Source organism: Anarrhichthys ocellatus, unplaced genomic scaffold (genome assembly GCF_004355925.1).
Source record: "Anarrhichthys ocellatus isolate YVR2014 unplaced genomic scaffold, GSC_Weel_1.0 scaffold59, whole genome shotgun sequence".
In the NCBI taxonomy this organism is placed as follows: Eukaryota; Metazoa; Chordata; class Actinopteri; order Perciformes; family Anarhichadidae; genus Anarrhichthys; species Anarrhichthys ocellatus.
In genome coordinates, this window is record NW_022280089.1 from 1,794,475 (window position 1) to 1,817,164 (window position 22,690).

At 39.9% G+C, this 22,690-nt stretch overlaps 1 protein-coding gene across 1 annotated transcript in view; it reads left to right on the plus strand.

Moving 5' to 3' along the window:
* opcml (opioid binding protein/cell adhesion molecule-like) overlaps positions 1 to 22,690 on the plus strand; it is a 313,601-nt gene that overhangs the window by 110,566 nt on the left and 180,345 nt on the right. The gene's annotated exons all lie outside the window — the stretch shown is intronic.

Below are 22,690 nucleotides of genomic sequence, written 5' to 3' on the forward strand. Positions count from 1 at the left end.
GTAATTACTACTGGGTGTAGTGCATCCAATTAATGTCAATGAGGGCTAATTTGAAAACTATCCCTGACAGCCTGATCACTGTACTTACTCATCTGAAACATGAAGAACTAATTACAGGTGATTCAGATTGTAATTTAAATCACAAACGTTTATTCCTTCCAATTGATATGCAGCAGCTCCCAATTAACGGCGAACATTAATTAATAATATGGCAATGCTAAAAAAATATCACATGTTTTGTTTCTTATCTTTTGTTGAGCAGGCGTTCCTCTTGTCCTGGAGCTGTTTTGAGCAGATTGAAATTGTGTACTAATTTAATGCATGGCACGTTATGGCCTGGATATGTCAAGGCTGGAAATTAAGGGATGAGAAAGCCAAAAGAAAAATAGTAATAAAAAAGATCAGAAAGTACTTCATAGGGGTGTTGTTCAGAGAATGATGCTCAAAGGGTTTTACTTAGACTTTTGCTTGCTAATTCACCACAAATTGACAAGCACTATGAAACTAAAAAGAGCGACATCTACAATAGTTCTTCAAATCTATCAACGTTGAATGACAAAAAAATCTGCAGAAAAGTCGAAGCTGACCACAGTAGAAAATTCAGGGAAGCACCTCTTGGTGACAGTGAGGGATTGTGGCTCTACAACTTCTTCCTGCTGTGACATTAGTCATCATTGCCGGCTCAGTCGTTTCAGGGTTAGGCCGGATATTCATCATCAGTCGACTTGAGAGACTCTCGTTGAATGAGGGAGGCTTTGGATATTTATGGACTAAGGAAGGAAATATCCCAGCTGCCAGTGTGTGTGGAAGCACCAGCGCTGAGTTAGATCTTGGTGACCTTACTTTTATGACTGGTGGCTTCTTGCACTCATGTCAACAGACATACTGTCAAGGACTCTGTGTCTCTCAGCTGACAGAGAAATATATGTTTAAGAAATTATATCTGAGCTTGTCATAAATCAAAAGACTAAAGCGGGAGGCTTTATGATGATCATGACTCTAAATTTGGTGCTGCAGTGAGAGATACAGCTCAGTCCTCAGCTGTAGTGGCTTGACAATATCTGTATGTCAAATGAATCTCACAGATAGGGTATGAAAATATATTTATGGTTGGAGTTTTAAAGCATTTTAACAAATCAATATCAAAGCTGCTAAATTGAATCTGATTCCTGTCGGATCGGATCAAATCCCAATAACTGATACTCGCAGATTATATTGAGATCTGTAATCATGTATTGCTTATTGGCTGAAAAGCCAAAGAGTAGAGTTTTAAGTGACAGGCTAATGTTTACAACCAGTAACTATAAACTGAAAATGATACGCATAATATGTTGATATGAGATACAACTAACTTAACTTCTCAACTTGTTGAAGGACCATAAACTGTGTATAAGAAGTGGACAAAGTCATCATAACGTCAGCCATTGGTCGTTTCGATGCCTTGAGGTCAGCATTTTCCGCATTGGCTTCACTTTTCAAAACTGCAGGTTTCCACCTGTGAAGGACTGGGGATGTTCCCCAACCCTGTTGGTACTGGACTCTACCTCCTGAGGCACAGGTGAGAAGTGAAACACTTTCACTCACAAATTGTGAACCAGAGAGGGCAGTGGACATCGCTTTTCAGCCTGGTGGTTTCTCTTTACCGCTATAGATTCTGACTGCTGAAATTGATATGATAAAATTGGCCACATCATTTCACAAAAGAAGACTAACCACACTGTTGGTCTATAAAAACCAAAGTTCATCAACCAACAAACAATATTTGGAAGAGTGCTGACAGCTTGCAGAGAACATGTCAACGAGACCATAGTTTTTTATTTTGACCTTTTGGAAAGCATTCGGCAGACATTTGTGCTGAAAATACAAAGCCTGTTACATGAACTGTACGGTTTTGCATTACATAAAAGGTTTGATTAGCCTTAGAAGTTGGAATTTAGTTCTTCCTCCCAACTCAGCAAATACAGAGGCTTGATCAGTGGCCCTGAGCTTATGATGCTCCAGGTACCCCTCTAGCTTCAGTTTTGGACGTGTCAAGGACGGCGTGTCAAAATACATTCATTACACACATAGCGTATTTTCAAAATAAACTTCCATCTTCACAGGAAGTTAGGGTAAGGCAACCACTTGCCACTTGGTTAGGTTAGGTTGGGAGTGAGGTATTCCTGACAACTACCACGAGAGGCATGGGCACACAGGGAGAATTTTCCAAAAAAGGTCTTTGAGCTTCTTTAAAAAACATTTCTGGTTAAAATCTCCAAGTTACAGAAAACCTAGGAAAAGAAAATGAAAAAGGTAAAAACAAACTATTAAGAGGATTAAAATAAGTAACGGGTAAAAGATCAAATTAATAAAGGGAGTTTAAAAAGAGTATTGGTGCAGACGCAGGTGGGCAGCCGGAGTTAAAACAGCTCTCAAGATCTCCATGGTTTGTCTGTGGAGATTTTCGGTGGAGGTTTATATAAAAATCAGGTGTGTTTAAAAGACTGTCCAAGATAAACTAAAAGGAATTAAAATAAGAGGTTTTTGTGGGAGACTTTGTGATAAATGAATGAGATAGGGGATAGGAGAGGGAGATAAAACAGTATAAAAGTATATTAATACACTGGTGTTTTTCTTAAATATATTAAAAAAACAAAAGAATAGTAAAAAGTATATACAAAAAGGTTAGGGTTAGTGAAAGATCGTGGTTGACTGACTAATGACTTACATGACGGCCATGTGCTGAAGGAGCCATGTGACTAGCGAACGACAAACGAGTCATGTGTCCAACGACTGGTGTGACAAAATAAGCCGACGTTAACTTTTAGTTTCACACAGGACATGAACAGCGGCCTCCTGGGTGAAAGACAGCAACAAAGACGATGATCAGTAATGTCTTTTTTACACCAGAATTAGTGTGAAAAGCTACTATAAAAAAGGTAGACCCCCTTCCCATTGTTAAAGAGTATACCTTTCCTTTTTCTTCTGATGTGTCATTTTTCGACGTCACAAATCCACCAGAAAACAGGTTTATTAAACAGTGAAAACATTCCGGCTCTCTTTTTTATCTGTCTCTCTTCAATCTTGGTGCTGTTTGAGCGCTGGTTGGACTTAGATGGACACAATTTGTGGCTGAGATGACAAAGAAAGCGCCCGAAACAGGGGAGGAAGTTATCGCATCCACCCGGGAGTCATGTTTCCATAGATGCAGATCAGTGCTTGTGCCTACAATGCCAACTGCAAAAGCCATATATTAGTGGGTGAAAAAGAAAACTTGCCACTTTGCAAAGTCACTTTTGTTGTGATCATAAGTCATCATTTGATTTGGATGTCACATACAAAGACCTGTGATATTTGGCAGCGTCGTCTTGGTGGATCGAGACAATTTATTTGGACTTTTAAGATAATTTCACAGGCTGTCGTCTCTGGTGTTTCTCTCAAAGTTCACCTCGCAGATGAAATTAAGTGCAGGTGACTACTGCAACCTCAGCCTACCTTGCTTTGCCAAAATAAAGTTTCTTCATCTTTCACATAGCATATGCAGGGGTCCACCAGGTAATTAAAGTATCACACATTTCTGTTGAGATGTTGATTTTTTTTTAGGGCCCAGTTAAAATAGTGCTAAGAGTGAGCCTCCTTCCAGATGAAGACCTTTTATAGACTTATAATTAAAGGTGTGATACTCTAAGTCACATCTTAGCTCTTCCCTTACGCTTAAATTATCTGGATGTGTTTCTGTGTTTAAGATACAGCCAAGATATTTTGAGAGCCGCAGACATTTCTTAATCATATGAAGTCAGTAATATAACCTCAAATCACTGCACACTGAGTTAAAGCAAGCAGCACTGACAGCCAACTGTGTGGTCATCCATCAAGTTGTATTTCGAAAGCTATCTAACCCTTTCAAAGAGGCCTGGATGAGTCCACACAGCCTCTGCAATCAGTTTATCCAAACGGCCTCAATATTTTACTGACGTTCCTGTAACAAAGTGTTACGTACGGTCATTGCTCAGAGGACAGAATGATGAAGCTCCACAGATTCTTTGGGTTGACACACAACTCATCCTGGAACACATGTAACTAAGCTACCAAAGGAAACCTCATTCGACTTGACACTCCACGAGGCATATCTTTTGATAAGCACAATGAGGAATTAGATAATTCTCTACTCTTTACGATAACATGCAAGTCTAATATTTATTGGAAGCTACGATATGTTACAATATTGTAACCCTAGTTCTATAAGCACAGTTGGAGCCGTCTACTGGACTTTAAGGGTAATACTCTCTTCCAATCATGAGCATGCATTCGCCCACTGAAAATTTGTATGAGCGTAGCCGGCCAATCAGGTTGTGTCTACCCGAATACATACGCATCCCACAGTATTAAAGGCAGCACACACTGCTGTCTGCCATCCTGTGTGTAGTAGCGACAGGGCACCCTTGGTAGATGGTTTGGACTGTGCTCATAGAACTAGGGTTACAATATGGTAGCATTTGTTATAACAGACACAGGCTCCTTCTTCTATTGGACTCTTTGGGTACAGTGGGTGGAGCCCCAGGAATGCATACCCTGCCACGACATAACATTGACCCAATCACACTGATCCTGACAAAAGGTTAGTCGCTGCAGCCCACGTACTTCTTTATGATTTGAGCCGATACAGCGACGTAGTAACGGGCCCCAGCCACCATGAGGACGTGCAGGTGTATCAGGCTATAAGGCAAATCACTGTTCACTGAAGAAAAATGACAGACAGCGGCCTGTGCTGCTTTATATACTGTGGGTCCACACACATTTGGGTAGGCACGTCCTGATTGACCCGATACACTTATGCAAATTTCCAATGGGAAATTGCATGCTCGTGATTGGAGGAGAGAATGAGTCCAGTAGGGGGTGGGGCCTGTGTAAGTTAGAACATTCAAATTTGCTAATATTTACAATAAATTCCCATTTGGAAAATGCATTTTTAGCCACGCCAGCAGTGTGACTCCAGTGGAGGCAATGTCGATTGGTCGGTGTATCTTGATAATTATTGGATGGATTGCTATGAAATGTGGGACAGGCATGCGTTGTCCCAAGAGGATTGATCTTAAAGACTTTTTAATCCAGAGCCACTTATCAAATAAAATATATCTACAGCCACTGGGTGAAAATGTGCACAAACTGTGGTACAGCTTTTCATAATTAATTAATAATAATCACAATAATAATAGCGTCCATGGTTCACAGCCTGTATTCCTTGTCTCGGTAATGACAATACCAGTAGCCATATCACATTCTGACCATTACTTATCTCTGCAGGCTTGTTTGCAGGTTAAAGTTCACCTGTAATCACTTTGTTTAAATGATTTTGTGTAAGACAAAACTGTGATTCATTCATTTATTGTTTAAATTAATTGTATTTAATCTTCTAATAAAACATCATACTTCTGAGCTGTTGGGGAGCCTTACACTCATTAAATGAGGGTTTGATCTTAATAGTCATTATCATGGTTCATCTGTGCATTTAATGTATATAGATATGAATTGCCAAACTTTACCATATATTTGCATATTTCCGTACGGCCCCTTGCTTGTAACAGTGACGAGAGTGACAAAAGGGTCAAGTGCATTTTACTGTGAAGTGGTAATTTACAAGAATCAACCATAGTCGTGGGATTATTTATTTAATTTAAGAATCTGCCATTCATAACCTATGTGTGTATATGAACTCAAATATGTATCTGTTTCTACGTTTATTAAGAATGACTGCTTTTCAGTCATTCAACCCTGCAAACAAGTAGAATAACTGTGTGTTCTGGGCTAATTGGAGGAGGTAACATTGTTCAGGGCCACACAGTTATACAACGGAAACAATAGCAGGTTTGGAGAAAAGCCTATTATTCTGGGCTCCTGATCATATTATTATAAGTTTTCCCCTCTGCTCTCTTTTAAACACCAAATTCCAGCTGTCTTTATGTCGCTCCCCGGGGCTTCGTGAGGAGGGGGCCAGTAGCAGCAGAATGCTTTATATTTGTCTTCTCTTTGACTTTTGATAAGGATAATGAATCCAACATCTGAGCCTTTTCACTCATCTTTCATACAGACATACTGAAAGTGCATTCTTCGCTCTGTAATACCATTCGGTGCACAACACATTCAGACATGTGAGACTCAGAATAGCAATTTTAACAGTATCACAGTATCAAATGCACGGCTTAATGTGCAGATTCACAGGAAAGGTTAAATGTAGCTAAACCAACTGGGGAGAAAAAAATTCATGACTGATTCATTTTTTCATTCTAATAGTTGAACCTTGTTACAGAATCATACCTGCAAACTCATGAGAGGTGAAAAAGGTGACAAGCCCGAAACCCTGTCGGGGGTGAGGGGGTACTCCTCCGAGAATTTTATTTTAAATATGAGGTTTAAAATGTAGCATTCTGGTGTACTCTGAGAAAATTAAGTGATAAGACATTTACTTTATGCAAAAAACTTTATTATTCAGTTATTAATCACTCTTTCAGCTATATTATTAATATTAACCTTTATTTAGACAAAATCCATTGAGACAGAGGTCTCATTTTCAAAAGTTTTGGTCAAATAAAAACAAAGATAGCAAGAGTAGCGAGAACCATCGCCTGTACAAATAAAGTGATTCGTTTTCATTGAACCCTGTTACTGTATGGCTTCATATTAACTTCCACTGTTACTGTACTGTTTTGTGGCCTATCTTCTATTTGCAATTAATATGCATTCAATCCAGTTAAATTATTTAAATGAAAATGATAATCTACTCTGGCTAAAGTAGCTTATCAAGAGTAAAATAATAGCTGTGATCTATACACTCCTCTGCATTAGCAACCTGCTGAAATTAAGGTACAGGCACCTTAACCCAGTAGCGGACCGTGCATTTTATACCTAGGCCTTCACTGTTTGTCCTGCAGCTGAAATACCACCTTATAACCACATGATGGCGCCACAGATATTATCAGTTTCTAAGGCTATAACTATGTACGTATTAAATGTACGTAACGTTTGGTACGAGACTTACAATACGTTTGAATAGTATCTGGAAAATGCAGAAGCTTATATTCAGGAAAATATAATGTTTTCTGCGCTCATGGAGGACAGTGGTTCTCAGCTGGTCTTGCTGTGGGACCCACCATCATTCCCTAATGACAAGTCGCGGCCCAAAGAGATCGTCTTATGATTTTACTTTCACAACTTGAACATCGTACGTACTGCTCTGCAGTGTCTTTCCTCGTCTCAGCCCCTGTGTCATGGTGCATCTCACTGGAGTCAGAATGCCCATATTTGATTGGCTGAGCTGCATCACGTGATGTGATTCACTACCCGAAATGCCTCTGCTGTTAAGCTTCGTTTCACAATAGTCACGTGCTCACCCACTGACCAATCACAGAGCACTCTGCACCTCGCGGCAGACACTGAGCTGCACTAATGCTGACGTCATTATAGGCCGGCGAGCAGGCTCCGATACCTCAAAGAATACGCCCAACATGTCAAACTAAAGATCTGATTGGTTGAAGAATATGACAATCAACAATATCGTCCCCGTTCACTTAAACTGGAAATGGATGCAAGCCTCCGTCTGCAGGCCTGGGTCTCTGTTCTTACCTAGAGACACAGAGGTGAAATCTGATTGGATAAAAGCTCTACTTAAAACAAGTTGCACTGGAAGCAGAGCAACTGAGGAAGACAGTAGCTGAGCAATGAGAAAATAAGATAATGGGAAAAATATTTTTATAAATTATAATACATGTGTATTTAAGAAAAATTATTAAATTATAAAATAGATATAACTTTGTGATTCTGTTTAGGCCAGCAGAGAAGGCCTTGCAGGCCCTGACGGCCCACCACTGCAAGAACCCTCTCATTACTTCAGGGTTATTGGGAGCAACTGCATGTGGGACTGTTGGGACTGTTGGTACACTGGCTGTGGTCATCACAGTGAACAGTGTGATGAGAGGGCATGTGAGCCCTTGTTGCTGTAGTTCATCTCCTTGGAGCAGAGGCTACATTTAGCATACCCTGCCTTATCAATGTATTTAAAATACTGTGACAGCGGGAAGCTGTACTCACGTCTGTTTAGACCTCCACCTTTATCCAGGCCCATCTCCACCTTTATCCAGGCCCACCTCCACCTTTATCCAGGCCCAGCTCCACCTTTATCCAGGCCCAGCTCCACTCACATTTCAGCCCTGCGTCAAGCTGCGCTACACAACCAGCCGCCTCTCCCTGAAGCTCTTTGACCTCATCATCTCATCAGTATCTGGGCCTCATCATCGTGGTCATTAAAGTTATTTTGACCACGAAATCATCCTCATTCTACTTTGAGTTAAAAAAACAGTCCACAGAGTTCCGCATGCAGTGGACGTTAACTTAACCCAGCAAGTCTGAACGGTAACGGAACATAACGTAACTTAAACTTTAACGGAGGGAAATGAAGACGCTGTAGACATCTGAACGCTGATTGGCCAAGACTCCACACGTCAAAAATGTTCTATTGTGAAGATCACGACATCACATTTTCTCCTCGTATGACTCCAATCTGAGAAATGCATTGCCCCCCCCCAAAAAAAAAACTCTACGGATCTACACGATTCACGTGGATGATATATTTTTGATTCAAAACGGTGAATTTCACCGAAAAGTGACAAGTTTGCAGGTATGCAGAATTCATTTTAACACAGAAGCTCCAAGTCTTTATGCATCCGACGACTTGAGGGAGATATCTTGATCTCAGGAAGGACCTTCTTTGCCCCGTGACAAAATGGAACAGGGAGATAATGAATATTGAATGAGCATATCTACTTCATGCAGTCATCCCTATTGACCAAATCCCATAGGCACACAAGTCATCTGTGTGGTTATGCCAGTTAATTAAGATCTAGTGTTTGGAATTAATCAAGTCATGCCATTGCAATGTCTTCCGTCATTGGACCTGCACCGTCTTATCTGTGAGTACTTGTATTGCTGCGAGACGAGGGCTAAAGATGATGACATAATATTTGAGATAATCAAGATAAAAATCAGGCATTCTTACATGAGAACGAATGCACCTGACTTGGGGAAGTGTGGGAAATGCTTTGGTCTTCCTCAATTCAAAACAAACCGACACGGAGACCAAGTGGAAATAGTAAAGACTCTTATGTACTTGTGCGTTGTTGTTTGTGTGGGTGGAATATCGTTTCATCTGGGGAAATACTGTACCCTCTCAGGCTTCTTAGACTTCTGCGGATAAGAAAAATGAGTAAGATTACCCCTCATTTTTCTTCTCAATGCCAACATTTTTCTTTTCCATTGCCAGTTGTAATTGTGCCCTCCAGACTTTTATACTGTGAGCGCAGCAATTGGTTGGACAAAGAAAACTGGCTGGATCAAAATGCTACAGTGAGCCATTCGCTGGTGTTGTTGTGACATATGGAAGCAATCACCTTAACTCAGTAGCAAGTCCATTAAATATGGAAATAAGTAAAAAGCGGGAATCTGATCTCCTACTTGGAGGAAGACTCAATTTCTACATAATGACTTCATCTGTTTAATTGTTGTAAGTGGTAATTCATCATTTTCCAGCTTTTTAAAACACAATTATCAATGTAGGAAACAAATATTGCAACTCTGCACGGTCCTCTTCCACTGAATGTTACCAGGATAAATAGTTTGAGTGACAGCGAGACAGAGAGAGAGATCACAAGCAATGAGTCATGTCAGCGTGTCTGCTGCCTTTCATAATGTCACAGCTGCATGTTTGTGACTCCCCAAATCACTTAATTAAGGGTTAACAAACAATTAGCAATATTGTGCTGCCATTCTTTTCTGCAAACAATTGAGATAGAACCAGAAAAAACTGAATTACTAAAGTTTGGTGATCAGTGATCAGTTTAAAGTATTTCCATTGATTTTATCATACAGTATCGGGATTAGTGACTGTGCATGTCCAAAAGATCATCACTGCCAATCTTTTTGTCATTTTGATTGGACATACACAGTTGTGTTTCCACCATTTTAAATACATTACATTGACTTACATTCATATTCTGGAGACGTACCCTTACCATAACTGTCACTTGGCTAATCAACCATTACTTGAACCTTAACCTAAAATGCAGAGATCATTTTTTGCAAGTCCAAGTCAAGTCTCAAGTCTTTGACTTGGTAAATGGATTGCATTTAAATTAAAGCGCTTTACACTGCATGTAAACATTCACACACAAACACACCAATGGCACAATTTATGAGCAATTTGGGGTTTGACATGAGAACTGGAGGAGCCGGGATCAACCCACCGATCTTTTTGATTGGTGGACAACCTGCTCTCCAACTAATGACAGCTATTGAGACTTTACACATCCCTTTCGCCTCTCAAACCCAGAAATGTTCACAAGTCATATTTCATATGTAAAAATCAAGTCTACATCTCTGCCAAAACCTGACCTTAACATAGCCTTAAACCACATCTTCACCATAAAATGTAATGATTTATGTTGTGGACATGGTTTTTGTCCCCAAGAGAAAGGCAAGTCCCCACCATGTAATGTGTACACAGATTTATGTCCCCACAACATGAGTAATACACTTACAATACAATGCACACACACACACACACACACACCACAGGCAGACAGATCTTTTGCAAAGTTGATCCAAGGTCCAGTGTGAACTTGGTGTGCAAGGCCTTCACCATTGGCATGTATTTGTGTGAGTACAATGCATGCAGCTATTTGTAGTTCAAGGTCAAAGTTAAGTCGCATGGCACAGCTTAGTACGAATGCACTTTGAAATTCTTCAACATGAAAACAAAAACTGTAAATATGAGTAAGAAAAGTAAGAAATTGTGTCTTTGGTCAAATTTGCAAATATACGTTGAATGCATGGGCTCAAAAAGAACAGTAACACACCTATAACGGCATTATGAACAGTCAACAGCACATCTACTTTAAAAGAAGGGCTGGGAAACTAACGAGAGGAATATTGTACACATGATTAAATATATGACTGTAATGTTTGTTTCTCTCATGGCAGAAAACTCAATGAGAAGATCTGTGTGATCCATACATTAGATGCAGGTTCTTTTTTTCCCCTATTGAATAAAATCCACACATGTGAAGCATTGATGTGTGCAAATAGCTTTTAGTTACTTTCCGCTTTAGAAAGTTTGATTCACCCACACAGCCTCTGAGACAGTCAGAAGCATTTTAGCACAATCTTCTTCCTTTTATTCCTCATCCTGTTCTCCGCCTCCGACTCAAGCTTGAACAATTGGTTGAGATATTGCACAATGACAATTAAGACAGGATGGCCATAAACCAGCATTAAAGCAAAGAAATGGGCACGATTTTGATTCTAACGGAAATGCACACTGGCTTTATTAAATGCATGAGTATCCACGTTTTATTTAATCATAATTAAGTTTAACTGAGCATTATTTTTAGCTAGCATTAGTATGTTTGTGTTTTGTTCCATTTTCCGAGAGAAAAAAGTAGTTGTAGTAAACTAAGCTACCATCCAAAATAGCTGAAGTAAGTTTGCACCATGCAAAAGCAAAACTCTGTGTTTGAGAAGTGACATTTCAGAATACAGACATACTAAAGGACATGGTTAACACAGGGAACAAGATGGTTTGTGGGATTCCGATAATACATTGTGGACAAACATGAATTTAAATGAATCAAGTTACTTACTGTCTGATTTAGCTACTCATATAAAACGCTTTACACAGAATGAGCTGAGCCTACTGTAAGTATCTTGACAAAACCATAAATTGCCAACAACTTCACCCAAATTGTTGATGCTTTTTCCTACATTAAAGTTATCTGCTGTTTCCACAAATCCCCTTTTGTCTAGCAGATAACTTGGACTGTGTTTTAGAAAATAAGACAATAACAACACTGAGCTGACTTGTACTCAAACTGCATGAACTTCATATTTCTTTCTTTCTGCACATCTTTGCAACACATAATCTCCTAAACATTATCGTTATTTTTTTTAAGTCTGGATTTATTTTTTTAATTACAGCATTTGCATGAGGTTGTGGAATGAGATTCAACATATATCTCTGACCGGAATCCAACCAGTCTATACAATCACAGAATATTGGCTTATTTTGTAGCAAAGCTCTCATATACACAAATGCTAGATATAAAACAATATTCACACAAGCAGTGCTTTTAGAATAAAGTGTCTCAGGCTAATGTGCATTTCAAATAAGGGCCGTCATTAACATTTTGAATATGCAGAGGTCTACCGTGGTTTAGTTGCTTGTGGCTACCATGAGCACCAGCTGAACACAAAGAAAACACTTCTTTCTGCAAGATCACAGTTTGTTTATATACCTCTAAATCTAGCACTGAAAACAGAACCCCCCCCACCATTAGGGCAACTAAAGTGACACTGACAAATAATTCATCAGTGATATCACTTTCTGATTGAGTCCCGACGATTGGATGAAACTGTGCGTAACCTCTCTTTGAATATTCCCTCATCATGTAGATATTTTTCCCAACTTTCCCAAAACCGCCATCCATATGTCAGTGTCAAATATGATCTGAGTGGTTGATTCGTTCTATCCAAAGGTATTAGTTCCATTTGACTAATATTTGAATGGAAATTGCTCATTCAGATGCATTCACCTTGAAGTGAGCAGGATCCATCTCTGGTATAGGCATTACTGGGAGCCGCTCCTCTGACTTCAGATTGGACACTGTTATTGTCACCGTCTACATTGTTTATAACCTTTGGGTTAAAGACAATTTAATGCTGATGAGACTGACATTAGGGCTGAGATGGCAACCATGTTAGCTCTTTTGTCCTGGAGAACCATAGTCTGTAAATCTGAGAATCTCAATGTGTACAGTTACCAAAGAGACTTCTTACTAATGAAAAGTCTTAAAAACCCATCATATTGGGATTTCACTGTTGTTTGTTAAGGGAAAAGTATTGATTGTTTGCCGAAGAAGCTGCCAAAGTGTTTTTGTTGTAAAAATAACTAAATACTGCCGGATCGTTTCGCTCTTCATTAGTCTTATCTCTTTGTCCTACACACTCCAAAAACGTATTAGGCTTTCCCCCCAAGGTATCTGTTCAAATACCACCACAAAGCCATCATTATCCAAACCATTCACAGAGTCCCAATCCCAGATTCAATTCTATCCAGACGGATGTGTGCTACATAAACAACAACAACTGCCTTCTTTTACCGACATTGAAATCAGGTTTCAATTTAATGGTGAACAAAAATAAAGCCCAAGAGAAACAAATTTCTTCTCTTTCAAACTCAAAGTAAATATGCTAGCATGGCTGTGGAAAGGCACACGCACACACACACACGCACCTTATTGTCCTTGTTGATGCCTTTCATATTTTCAAGGCTCTCATAAAGGTTGGATGCCTTAATGCAGCAGGATTTAGCTTTGACTTTCAGGCAGCTTTTATGTCCATTGCTTGTAGTCATTAGAGCTGCTAAAAATGGAGGAAATGTTGACGGGCTGGAAAAAAGACGTTTTATAAATCGAACGCACCTTTACTAACGCATTTCGTATCAATGCCGCGTCTTTGTGCCCACAGTTTTAATTCCATCACATGCACAACAGAAAGTCATGCAGAGGTCAGTGAGCCTCTGATAGTGTATCAGCATATCTGCTGAGCACGGTGCCTGCTAGGAGAATTACAACTATTGATAACAAAGGATGTCTGAACATTCAAATCAGTTAAAGGAACCGGCTTCTTAAATAATTCATGGCCTCACGCCATGCATACATTGACTGACTTTGCGACACATCCCGCAGCATTTAAAGAGAGAACCGGGGCGGGCTGGGATCGGGATCAGATGTGACAAAGACCAGCGCAGCTCGCTGAAAGCACAGATAGACCAACCCTGCATTTTAAAGGCTGGCGACAGACATAAACAACCTTTTGTTCCACACGCTGAGACTGCAACTAACGCGTCTGATTAAAGCTGTCTGATAACTGCCGACTGATGTAGTTATCTGAGATCAAAGTTGGAATCATGTGCAGCTATCCATGCCAAAAGGACTTAAGCTCCTACACAGTATAAAGCAGACCTGGATCAAGTTGCATTTTGATAACAAAAATAAATTTAAAAAATCAGTCAACAGAAGCACTCAGTCTGTTCTCAAAGAGAAAATGCTGTCAGTCCAGAACTTCAGTAAATTAAAGTTGAATAACAAAGCAGTTATTTCTTACTAATTGATTGGTGGTCCTGTTTTTTTAAGTAACCATTTGAGTAATACCATGTGCATTTGTTTGGTGAGCGTAATTGTTCCTCTGGTCCATACTTGCCATTTAAATCAGGAGAGACACCAGATGAAGAAGATAATTGTTTATTAATAACTGATGATATGTGATGATAAAGTTTTGACAGTCTTTGGTGCTTGGATTCTACAGGGAGATTTGTAATGGAGCGGCGTCTGCCCTGAGCAGCAGCAAGATAAATCCCCGTGGAGTCCAGACACTGGTGGTGGTGGTGGCTGATGAGGCTGATAGAATGATGAGTTGATGAAGCTGATGAATCTGCTAAGATTGGGCAGAGATGGGGAGGTGGAGGGGTGCGTAACAGCAGCCTGAACGTACTGAAGGTAGAGAGACAGCAGCAAGATGTTAGGCTAACCATGTCATTGTTTCATTGTGCTATTGAATAGAAGAGACCAGCTGATCTAAACAGCTGATATCATGACTGACAGCCTCGAACAATGACAGCAAGGAAATGCATAAGCTTGCGTGAGGAGTGAAATAAACTACGGTCCAAAGCATGCAAGAGTACAGTCTTCCTGGCTGAACTTATGCTAGAGTTTGACCAATCAAGGGGATATCCTCTGAAGCTGCAGTTTTGGCAGAAGGAAAGTCACGCTTTGTGTTACAATCCCTCTGCATTGAATCCAACCTGTTCTCCTTCCCAACTCCTCACCTACGGAGGCTTGATCAGGACTCCTTGGCGGTATCAGACTCTAAAGGATGAGAATACAAGTCTGTATTTGACACCCAGGCTATGACACTGGACTGGTGGCTTGAAAGGACACTCTGTCTGTTGAAGCTAAAAGACAGAATTTCATAATATAAAGGAATTAACTTGGTAAGATCCACAAAATCTACAATTTCACGTCACGTTTCCACCAAACAGTCCAATCCAGTCCAGTTCATTCTAGTTCAGTTCAGTTTGTTGCAAATTAGAACAGTTATTTTTCCATGATCAAATTTGTGGATGTTCGAATAGAACCACTCCATTCTTGGGACCACCCCGGTCGAGGGTCCAGGGGAGATGATGTGATGCTCTCCAACAACACCAGAAAAAGTCGCTAGATTTGTCGCTAGTAGCTTTTGACAAAAAAAGTCTCCATGAGGGTTTGGAAAGTCACCAAGTTGCCAACACTGACACCGACTAAATGTGTCCCCAGAGCAACATTGGACGTAACAATAGTTCCTATCACATATAAAACCAAACAAAAATCCATCTTCATAAAAACAAGTTGTACAAATAATAATATATAAACAAGCATATTAAAGCTACTGCAGATGTAAAAACAAACGCAGTTAAATTACCAGAGCTGCTGTTCACTTAAAGACAAAGTCCATCCTCCTTTCTTTGTTAATAAAGAGTTTAATCCCACGGTTGTTCAGTACATCTGTGCATTTTAGTTCCAGTAAGAAGTCCTTCTCTATTCATGGATGCCAGTGAAGACAGTCAAGCCTCCCCAGTTGTATTTCTTGAATACGTTTTAATGCGTTTGAGGCTGAAAATGTCCGCTCCACAGAGGCAGCAGATATTGGGATTGTCACCGCCCAACATGTCACGCTAGCCCACTGACCAATCACGTATGGCTAGGCCAGCTAGCAGGCTCTGACATGTCAAAGAATACGCCCAACATGTCAAACTAAAGATCTGATTGGTTGAACACTATGACAATCAACAATATCGTCCCCATTCACTTAAACTGCAAAGGGATACACTTGTGAGTCTGCAGGCCTCGGGCCTCTGTTCTTACCTAGAGACACAGAGGTGAAATCTGATTGGATAAAAGCTCTACTTAAAACAAGCTGCACTGGAAGCAGAGCAACTGAGGAAGACAGTAGCTGTGCAATGAGAAAATAAGATAATGGGAAAAAAAATTATAATACATTCATGAAAAATGATTAAATTATAAAATAGCTATAACTTTGTGTTTCTGTCTAGGCCAGCAGAGAAGGCCTTGCTGGCCCTGACTGCCCACCACTGCTAAGAAGGTACTATCTAGAAAAGGACCTAGTTCCAAAAGTGAGTCGAGTCAAGTTGAGCAGAGCCATACCATACAATGGAAACAGCATTTGTTGCCACTTTGGACCGGAGGAACAATTACATCCACCAATGTGCATATGGGCACATTAAAAGTATTGTATTGAGTATTGTATTAAGATACACTTGAATGACATGTCACCATGTCCTTAAGGTCTTGTGTTTCATCTTCATCAATTTACTGGTGAATATTGACACAATCGTACCAATATCCAGAAAACTAGTGCCAAATGAATCAGCATATTGTTCTTCCAGAGCATCTGGCCTTGTTGTGACTGACCTGCAGTACTTACTCTGGACTGCTCAAAACCAGTTCATATTTTAGTTGTTGGTTGCATGAGATTTTTTTTTGCAGCAGTAGATAATATATTTTTTAAGTTTAATGATGATGCTAACATCTGAATGAGAGATCCTGAAATGTCTGTTTAACCATCAAAATAATATTGTTAGTTAAATATTCATATTGTATTAATTTTGTTAGATGAAATTATTGTCCTGATGTTAATAATAATAATTCACGGTGCTTATTTATATAGTTGAAAATGTCCTAATTGGGTTTAGATTATCAACTCTACATTCTAGTTCCTAACCCAAACATAACTCACATGAACTCAAGCTCATTTACCTGAATGCATCCAGCCAACACAGCAGAACTTGTGACTGATTCCTGCTACTGCTGCAAACAAGCTCTTTCTCATTTCAAAACATTTCCCAAAACTTGGACTGACCTCAGAATGCCAGCCACTCATGAATAAGTGGCATAACATCAGTGTTCTTGTGCCAGTGTATTCTGAGCTTCTGCAGATGACTGAATCCATTGAGTGAGTGCTCTTTATTCAGTCTCCTCATGTTTTTGCATGGGTATTAGCTTGCTTTGGTCAGTGGCCGGTCTATTGTCTGCTAGCTCTGCCCATCCTTGCATGATGTGAATGAAGATTAGCATGGATTGTTTGCATAAACCACGCAGGGCCTGGTTTTAATGTGCCGCAGTCGGAAATTATGTGAATGTCACTGCATATATAAGTGAAATAAATGAGAAACACAATCTGCCGGGAGGAGCTGGGCTGCATACGGCTGCGACCGATCAAAAAGATTTAGGTGAAATGGCTTTGTTCATTTGGGCCTGTTAAAATCAATATGTCCACCTCCTATTTTAGAGCATGGGTAGTTGACATAGGCCACATAGTTTAGCTTTCTTCTTTTGCTCTCCCCGTCGTCCTGATACATCAGGAGTGATTCGTGTGGGTTGTGCAACAAACAATGCCATTCTAATTTGTCATTTCTGCATGCTTGGCACCCTCGCTCGTGGTGGAGCTTTCGCAAGGTCACCGCATGTACCTGACCCGCTGTTAGGCAGAACAATGAGGGTCTAAAACATAATGCACATGACATGGATTGCGATCTCATTTTATCCATGCAGAACTGATTGCTGAAAATACTGCACATACCTGCGACTCTTCCTTCTCTCTCTTGATGGTGTTATTACCGTCTTTATCCTCAGAGTGAATTGATAGCAGATGCCACCAATGTGTTAACAGGAAATCGCATGGCCAAATGTTGCAGCCTTATAGACTGAGGGGGGGTTTCTGTGAACAAGGGCCTCAGCCCACCCCCTCCCTGTACCCTTGACTCTAATTAAGACCACATATCTTAGATTTTGCTGCGGTCAGGGACGGATTTTAATTTAAAAACCATTACGATAGCACATAGTCAGGACTTGTGTTGCATCCCAGGTAGATATAATTTTAATTAAGTCTTATCTTAGCTCAATTTCTCTGGGACAAGACATCATCATAATTCCTCAATAACAACCTGAGAGTAAACTGGTTCGGTAAATGTGAGGGCCTGATCATTATGTTACAAGTATTGACCGATGCATCTCAGGCTTTTGCCTAACATAATGCCTAATCATGTCCATTCATTGCTTGGTCAGTTGCCCAAAGCTTTAAACTATGATGCTCTACGTACTCTTCTAGCTTCAGCTTTGGATATTACAGGAGTCAGGGTCAGTTTCCAATCGTCAACAACATACTATCTTTTTAAAATAAACTCATGTCTTCACAGTTTGGTTTAATCCAGTGGTTCTCAAACTTTTTCTGTCGCGCCCCACTTTGGAGGAAGAAAAATGTTCATGCCCCACCGCCACAACAAAATTGTAACAAAATGGTCCATGTTGAACTTTTATTGAAATAACATTTTGTGACTCCTCCGTCTGTGCTTTTTCAAATAATAGAATAAAGAAAATTGCAATCACTTTTAAGTAAACCAGATTGCTCCATCAGACAAAAACAAATAAAATGTGCAATCACTTTGTTAGAACAATGCAAATAAAGTTATATCTGTGCAAAAAGGAACTACAATTTGGCAAAAAGCCTCCTGTGGACAGGTGTTGTAAATTAGCAAGTCCTCTGTTGGTTTGACCCGTTGGCCCTTCCCTCCCACACCACTTACGCTGACAATCTCAACCTTTATACTAAGTCTGATGCTTTGACCCTCTAATAATAAATGCAAGGGTTAACATTGGAGTTAGTCGTAAGCCTGGTGCCTCTCATACCCTACAAGGTACGTCGGAATCAGTTGTTGAGGGGCAATGCAGAAAACAGAACACAGACTTGCTTTCACAGTTGCACAAACATTGATAGCAGACAAGGACAATGCCGTGTGTCAGTCGTATCTTTCGCAGTGACAGCATCCAAAGCCCTCGGTGGATTGCCATTCCCATCCAATAGCTTAACAGCGTGCCAAATTGATGTTAAGGTAAAGAAATAATCTTGTTCAGTCTTCTCATGAGACTGTCATAGGAGTTCTGAGTGCTGCTGTCAGAGGCGCTGCAAAGTGCCACTCGCTTCCTCAGTGGCCAGCATCCCTTCCATGCATACAGATATGGACTGGGAGAAAGTGCAGGAGCGCATCAGTAAACAAAGTCAATGTTGTTTGGTGAAGTTCAGACTCCCTTTTGTCCTCCTCACCCTGTCCATCATACAAGCACATGAAATGAAAACGGAGTTAGTCTAAAATGACACCTTCCAGGTCTACAAGGTGGTGCTGTAGCTTTTAATAAATCCATGCAGATGTTTCCAGGCAGAGATCAATGGGGGAAAACATGTTAAAACTGTAAACATCAAAACTTTTTGGGAACTTTTTAGGGCTCAGGAAACAGCTGATCTATAGAAAGCCCCCAGAAAGAGCACTGTGCTTTGAAATTTGACATAGTGGCCAAATGGTGGAATTAAAAACTCTGGGCCTGTCAGGTGGTACCATTGATCCCAAAAATACTTTTTCCCATAGATTATCAATGTGAAGGAGATGTCAGTAAGTCAGCAGATATATTTATTTTTAAGTCAATCAACTTGCCAATATGAGCCCTTATTTTAATGATTAGGTCCTAAAGTCTTAAAAGTTAGGACCAGAGTCCAAAGTTCTTTTCTTCCTGTGATCATGTGAATAAGAATGATGCTGGATCGAAGGCTGGGAGGAGTTCAAGAAAATGCTAGTGAGCTTGCTCTATGGGCCTCATGGTTGTGGAACATCGCCAGAAGATCTGTGTTATTTTATTCTTGGAAGTCAAACTTTTTATTGCTTAGAGTGACAGCACAGAGTTGCACCCGCATGGCTAGGGGAGCTAGGGCTCTTTTACTGTGCATACAACCTGGCTCCAGGTTTGCTGTGTTAGAACTTGATCAAACACAGATACATTTATGAATATTCAACATGTAAGCACAAAACACCATTGAAAAAGGTCTTAAAACAAAATGTTGACATATTCCAGACACAAACAATCTTCCAGGGCCCTGGGGCAGTCACAAGCTTTGCCTGGTTGCTCGTCGAGCCTTGGCTGTATTCTTAGACCAGTGGTTCTCAAACTTTTCTCAGTGATGTAACCCCTGTGAAATATTTTTTCAGCCAAGTACCCCCTAACCAGCGCAAAGCCTTTTTGGTTGGAAAAAAGATCATCAGTGTCTGATTTATTAAACTGTCAACACTGAAGATTGCATTGTTTAGGATAATGAAATTGAATAGCTACTGAATATACAATTCAGTTTATGAACTTACACTTATATTTTATTGAATATTTATTAAATAACTATTCTTCAAGGATTTTTGAATGGATGCTAATTTTAAATATATATTTAAAAAATATCACGTACCCCCTGGAGTGCCTTCACGTACCCCCATTTGAGAACCCCTGTCCTAGATGATGTTAAGGACATCTGAAAATATGCCCATTAGGCCACAATACTCCGCTTATGTATACGTCATTTTTGTTTCGTATTTTAAAGACCCAAAGCAAGATGGGTTGTTTCTAGGTCTGTGTCATTCAACGAGTACAACGAGTATGATCCAATTCAGCATTCTGGGTCCTTGACCTGTTTCATGTCATGCTAACCAAATGAATACACACAGGACTCATATTTGATGAGATTTCGTTGTTATTTGAAAGAATGATTGAATGAATGACTGAATGAATGACCATGACATGACCCGTACCTTATTGAATTATTCAGAACTGTTATCGAAAAACAAGCCAAACATTCCAGCAAGTTAACCCACCATCATCTAACAGCAAATTACATTAAAATCAACGAAATAACAACATAAATCACACATAATGCTCCAGGAGATATTCCTCAATGGAAAAACAACAAATATAGTTCATAACCCAAGAGTCTGCAATCTATATAAAAGCGAGTCGCAGGACCACATATCATATGTTACTTTTCTCCTCTGTTCCCATGCTTTCAAAAAGATATTCAGAAAATGCAAAAAGATTATCAAAAGTTCCATTTCCAATATCTATCAAATCTAAATCAGCCACATCAACTTTTTAAATCATGATATAAAGGACAATAAAGAATAACATTCATTTCCTTCTTCAACTCATTTAGCTCACTATATTCACACTTTCTATCATCTTCAATCACACTCCTGCATCTTGAAGTTTTTATACCACATCTCTCTGATTTGTATACTCATAATCTTTTTCAAATAAACAATAATAAGCTGTAACATTTTCTCTTGCCATACTTTCTCTGTTTCATCACTTACTGAGATTACAGTGGAACATCTATTATTAGAATATACTGCAGGACTCATTCTCTGAGTGGAATTGTTTCAAGTGAATTGGATCATCGTGAAATTGATTTCACAATGTTTTGTAACCTCCAGGCCTTCAGGCGCTCCTGCATGGTCACCTGCTCTGAGAGCCAAGTGATCCCAATTAGTAAGAGAGTGAATACTCTAACTGCTCACATGAAGTCTCTCCATCTCCATGTATAGCATCCAGGCTCACACTATGATGAAATCATATCAAATGTGTTGCATGAAATAATATTTGTCATGTTGCTAAATAGGAGTGTCTACTGTAAACCATCTGAAGCAGTGTGCAAAATACCTGGTGGCAATCGGGGGTCCCTTAGTGCTTCAGTGATATGCTGAACTCTCACACAGACTCAATACGCAATATAAGAGATTTCATGACACACACATTTGTGTCGATGTACAACTTTCCCCCTGATGTCTATCACAGCACAGAGTCTGTATTTTTAACCGAGTGTTGCCATGATAACCAAGCTACAAAAACACTCTGATTTTCAGGTAGTACGGGGTAATGTTCAGCCCAGTGTCGTGGCAGTTGGTTAAATAGTCACAAAATGCAATCACAAACCAATAGATTTGGCGCTCAGGACGAAAATAAAGCCAATGGAAAGACAATTAGGAGCCTTGATCGTAGTGGACACACAAATGAAATGCATCCACATGACTAAGCAACAGTCAGAGCAAGTGACGTATTTTATAATATCCAAAAAGACGACTTTTGGAGGGAGGTGGATGGGTCAAACAAACAGGACTTAACCCAGAAGACCGGTGTTGGACACCAGGTTGTGGTTTGATTGTAGTGTTTTGTTTTTAAAGTAAGTAATTCGGAGCGACATGAAAAAAAACGTTATTTTGTGACTATTTCATGAACTGCAGTGAGACTATGTAGTAATATTAGGTTTTATAAACAACACAACATTTGCATTGCGCTCTATTTGCAACCCATGGAGGCTTTACAAGAAACAAGCAGTTATTTAATGGCAATATAAGAGGAAACCCGTCCATACTATTTCACTGTATTCTTATTTGGGAATACATGGATGAATACTGCTGGACATAATGCACTTTTAAAAGACAACTGCAAGTGTCAAATCAATTTTATATTTTTTCAAATGCACCCTATATTTTCTTTTCCTGGTGTGACTTTCAGGGGGTCTCAAGTGTCTATCAAGCACTGCCCCGAAGGACCTGCTGGAGGCCACATACTCTAACCCATGTGAGAACACTGCAGGCTGCAGACCATATGGTCCTCATGGTGGAAGCAGTGATGCTACCTGGCGAGAGAGAGAGAGAGAGAGAGAGAGAGAGAGAGAGAGAGAGAGA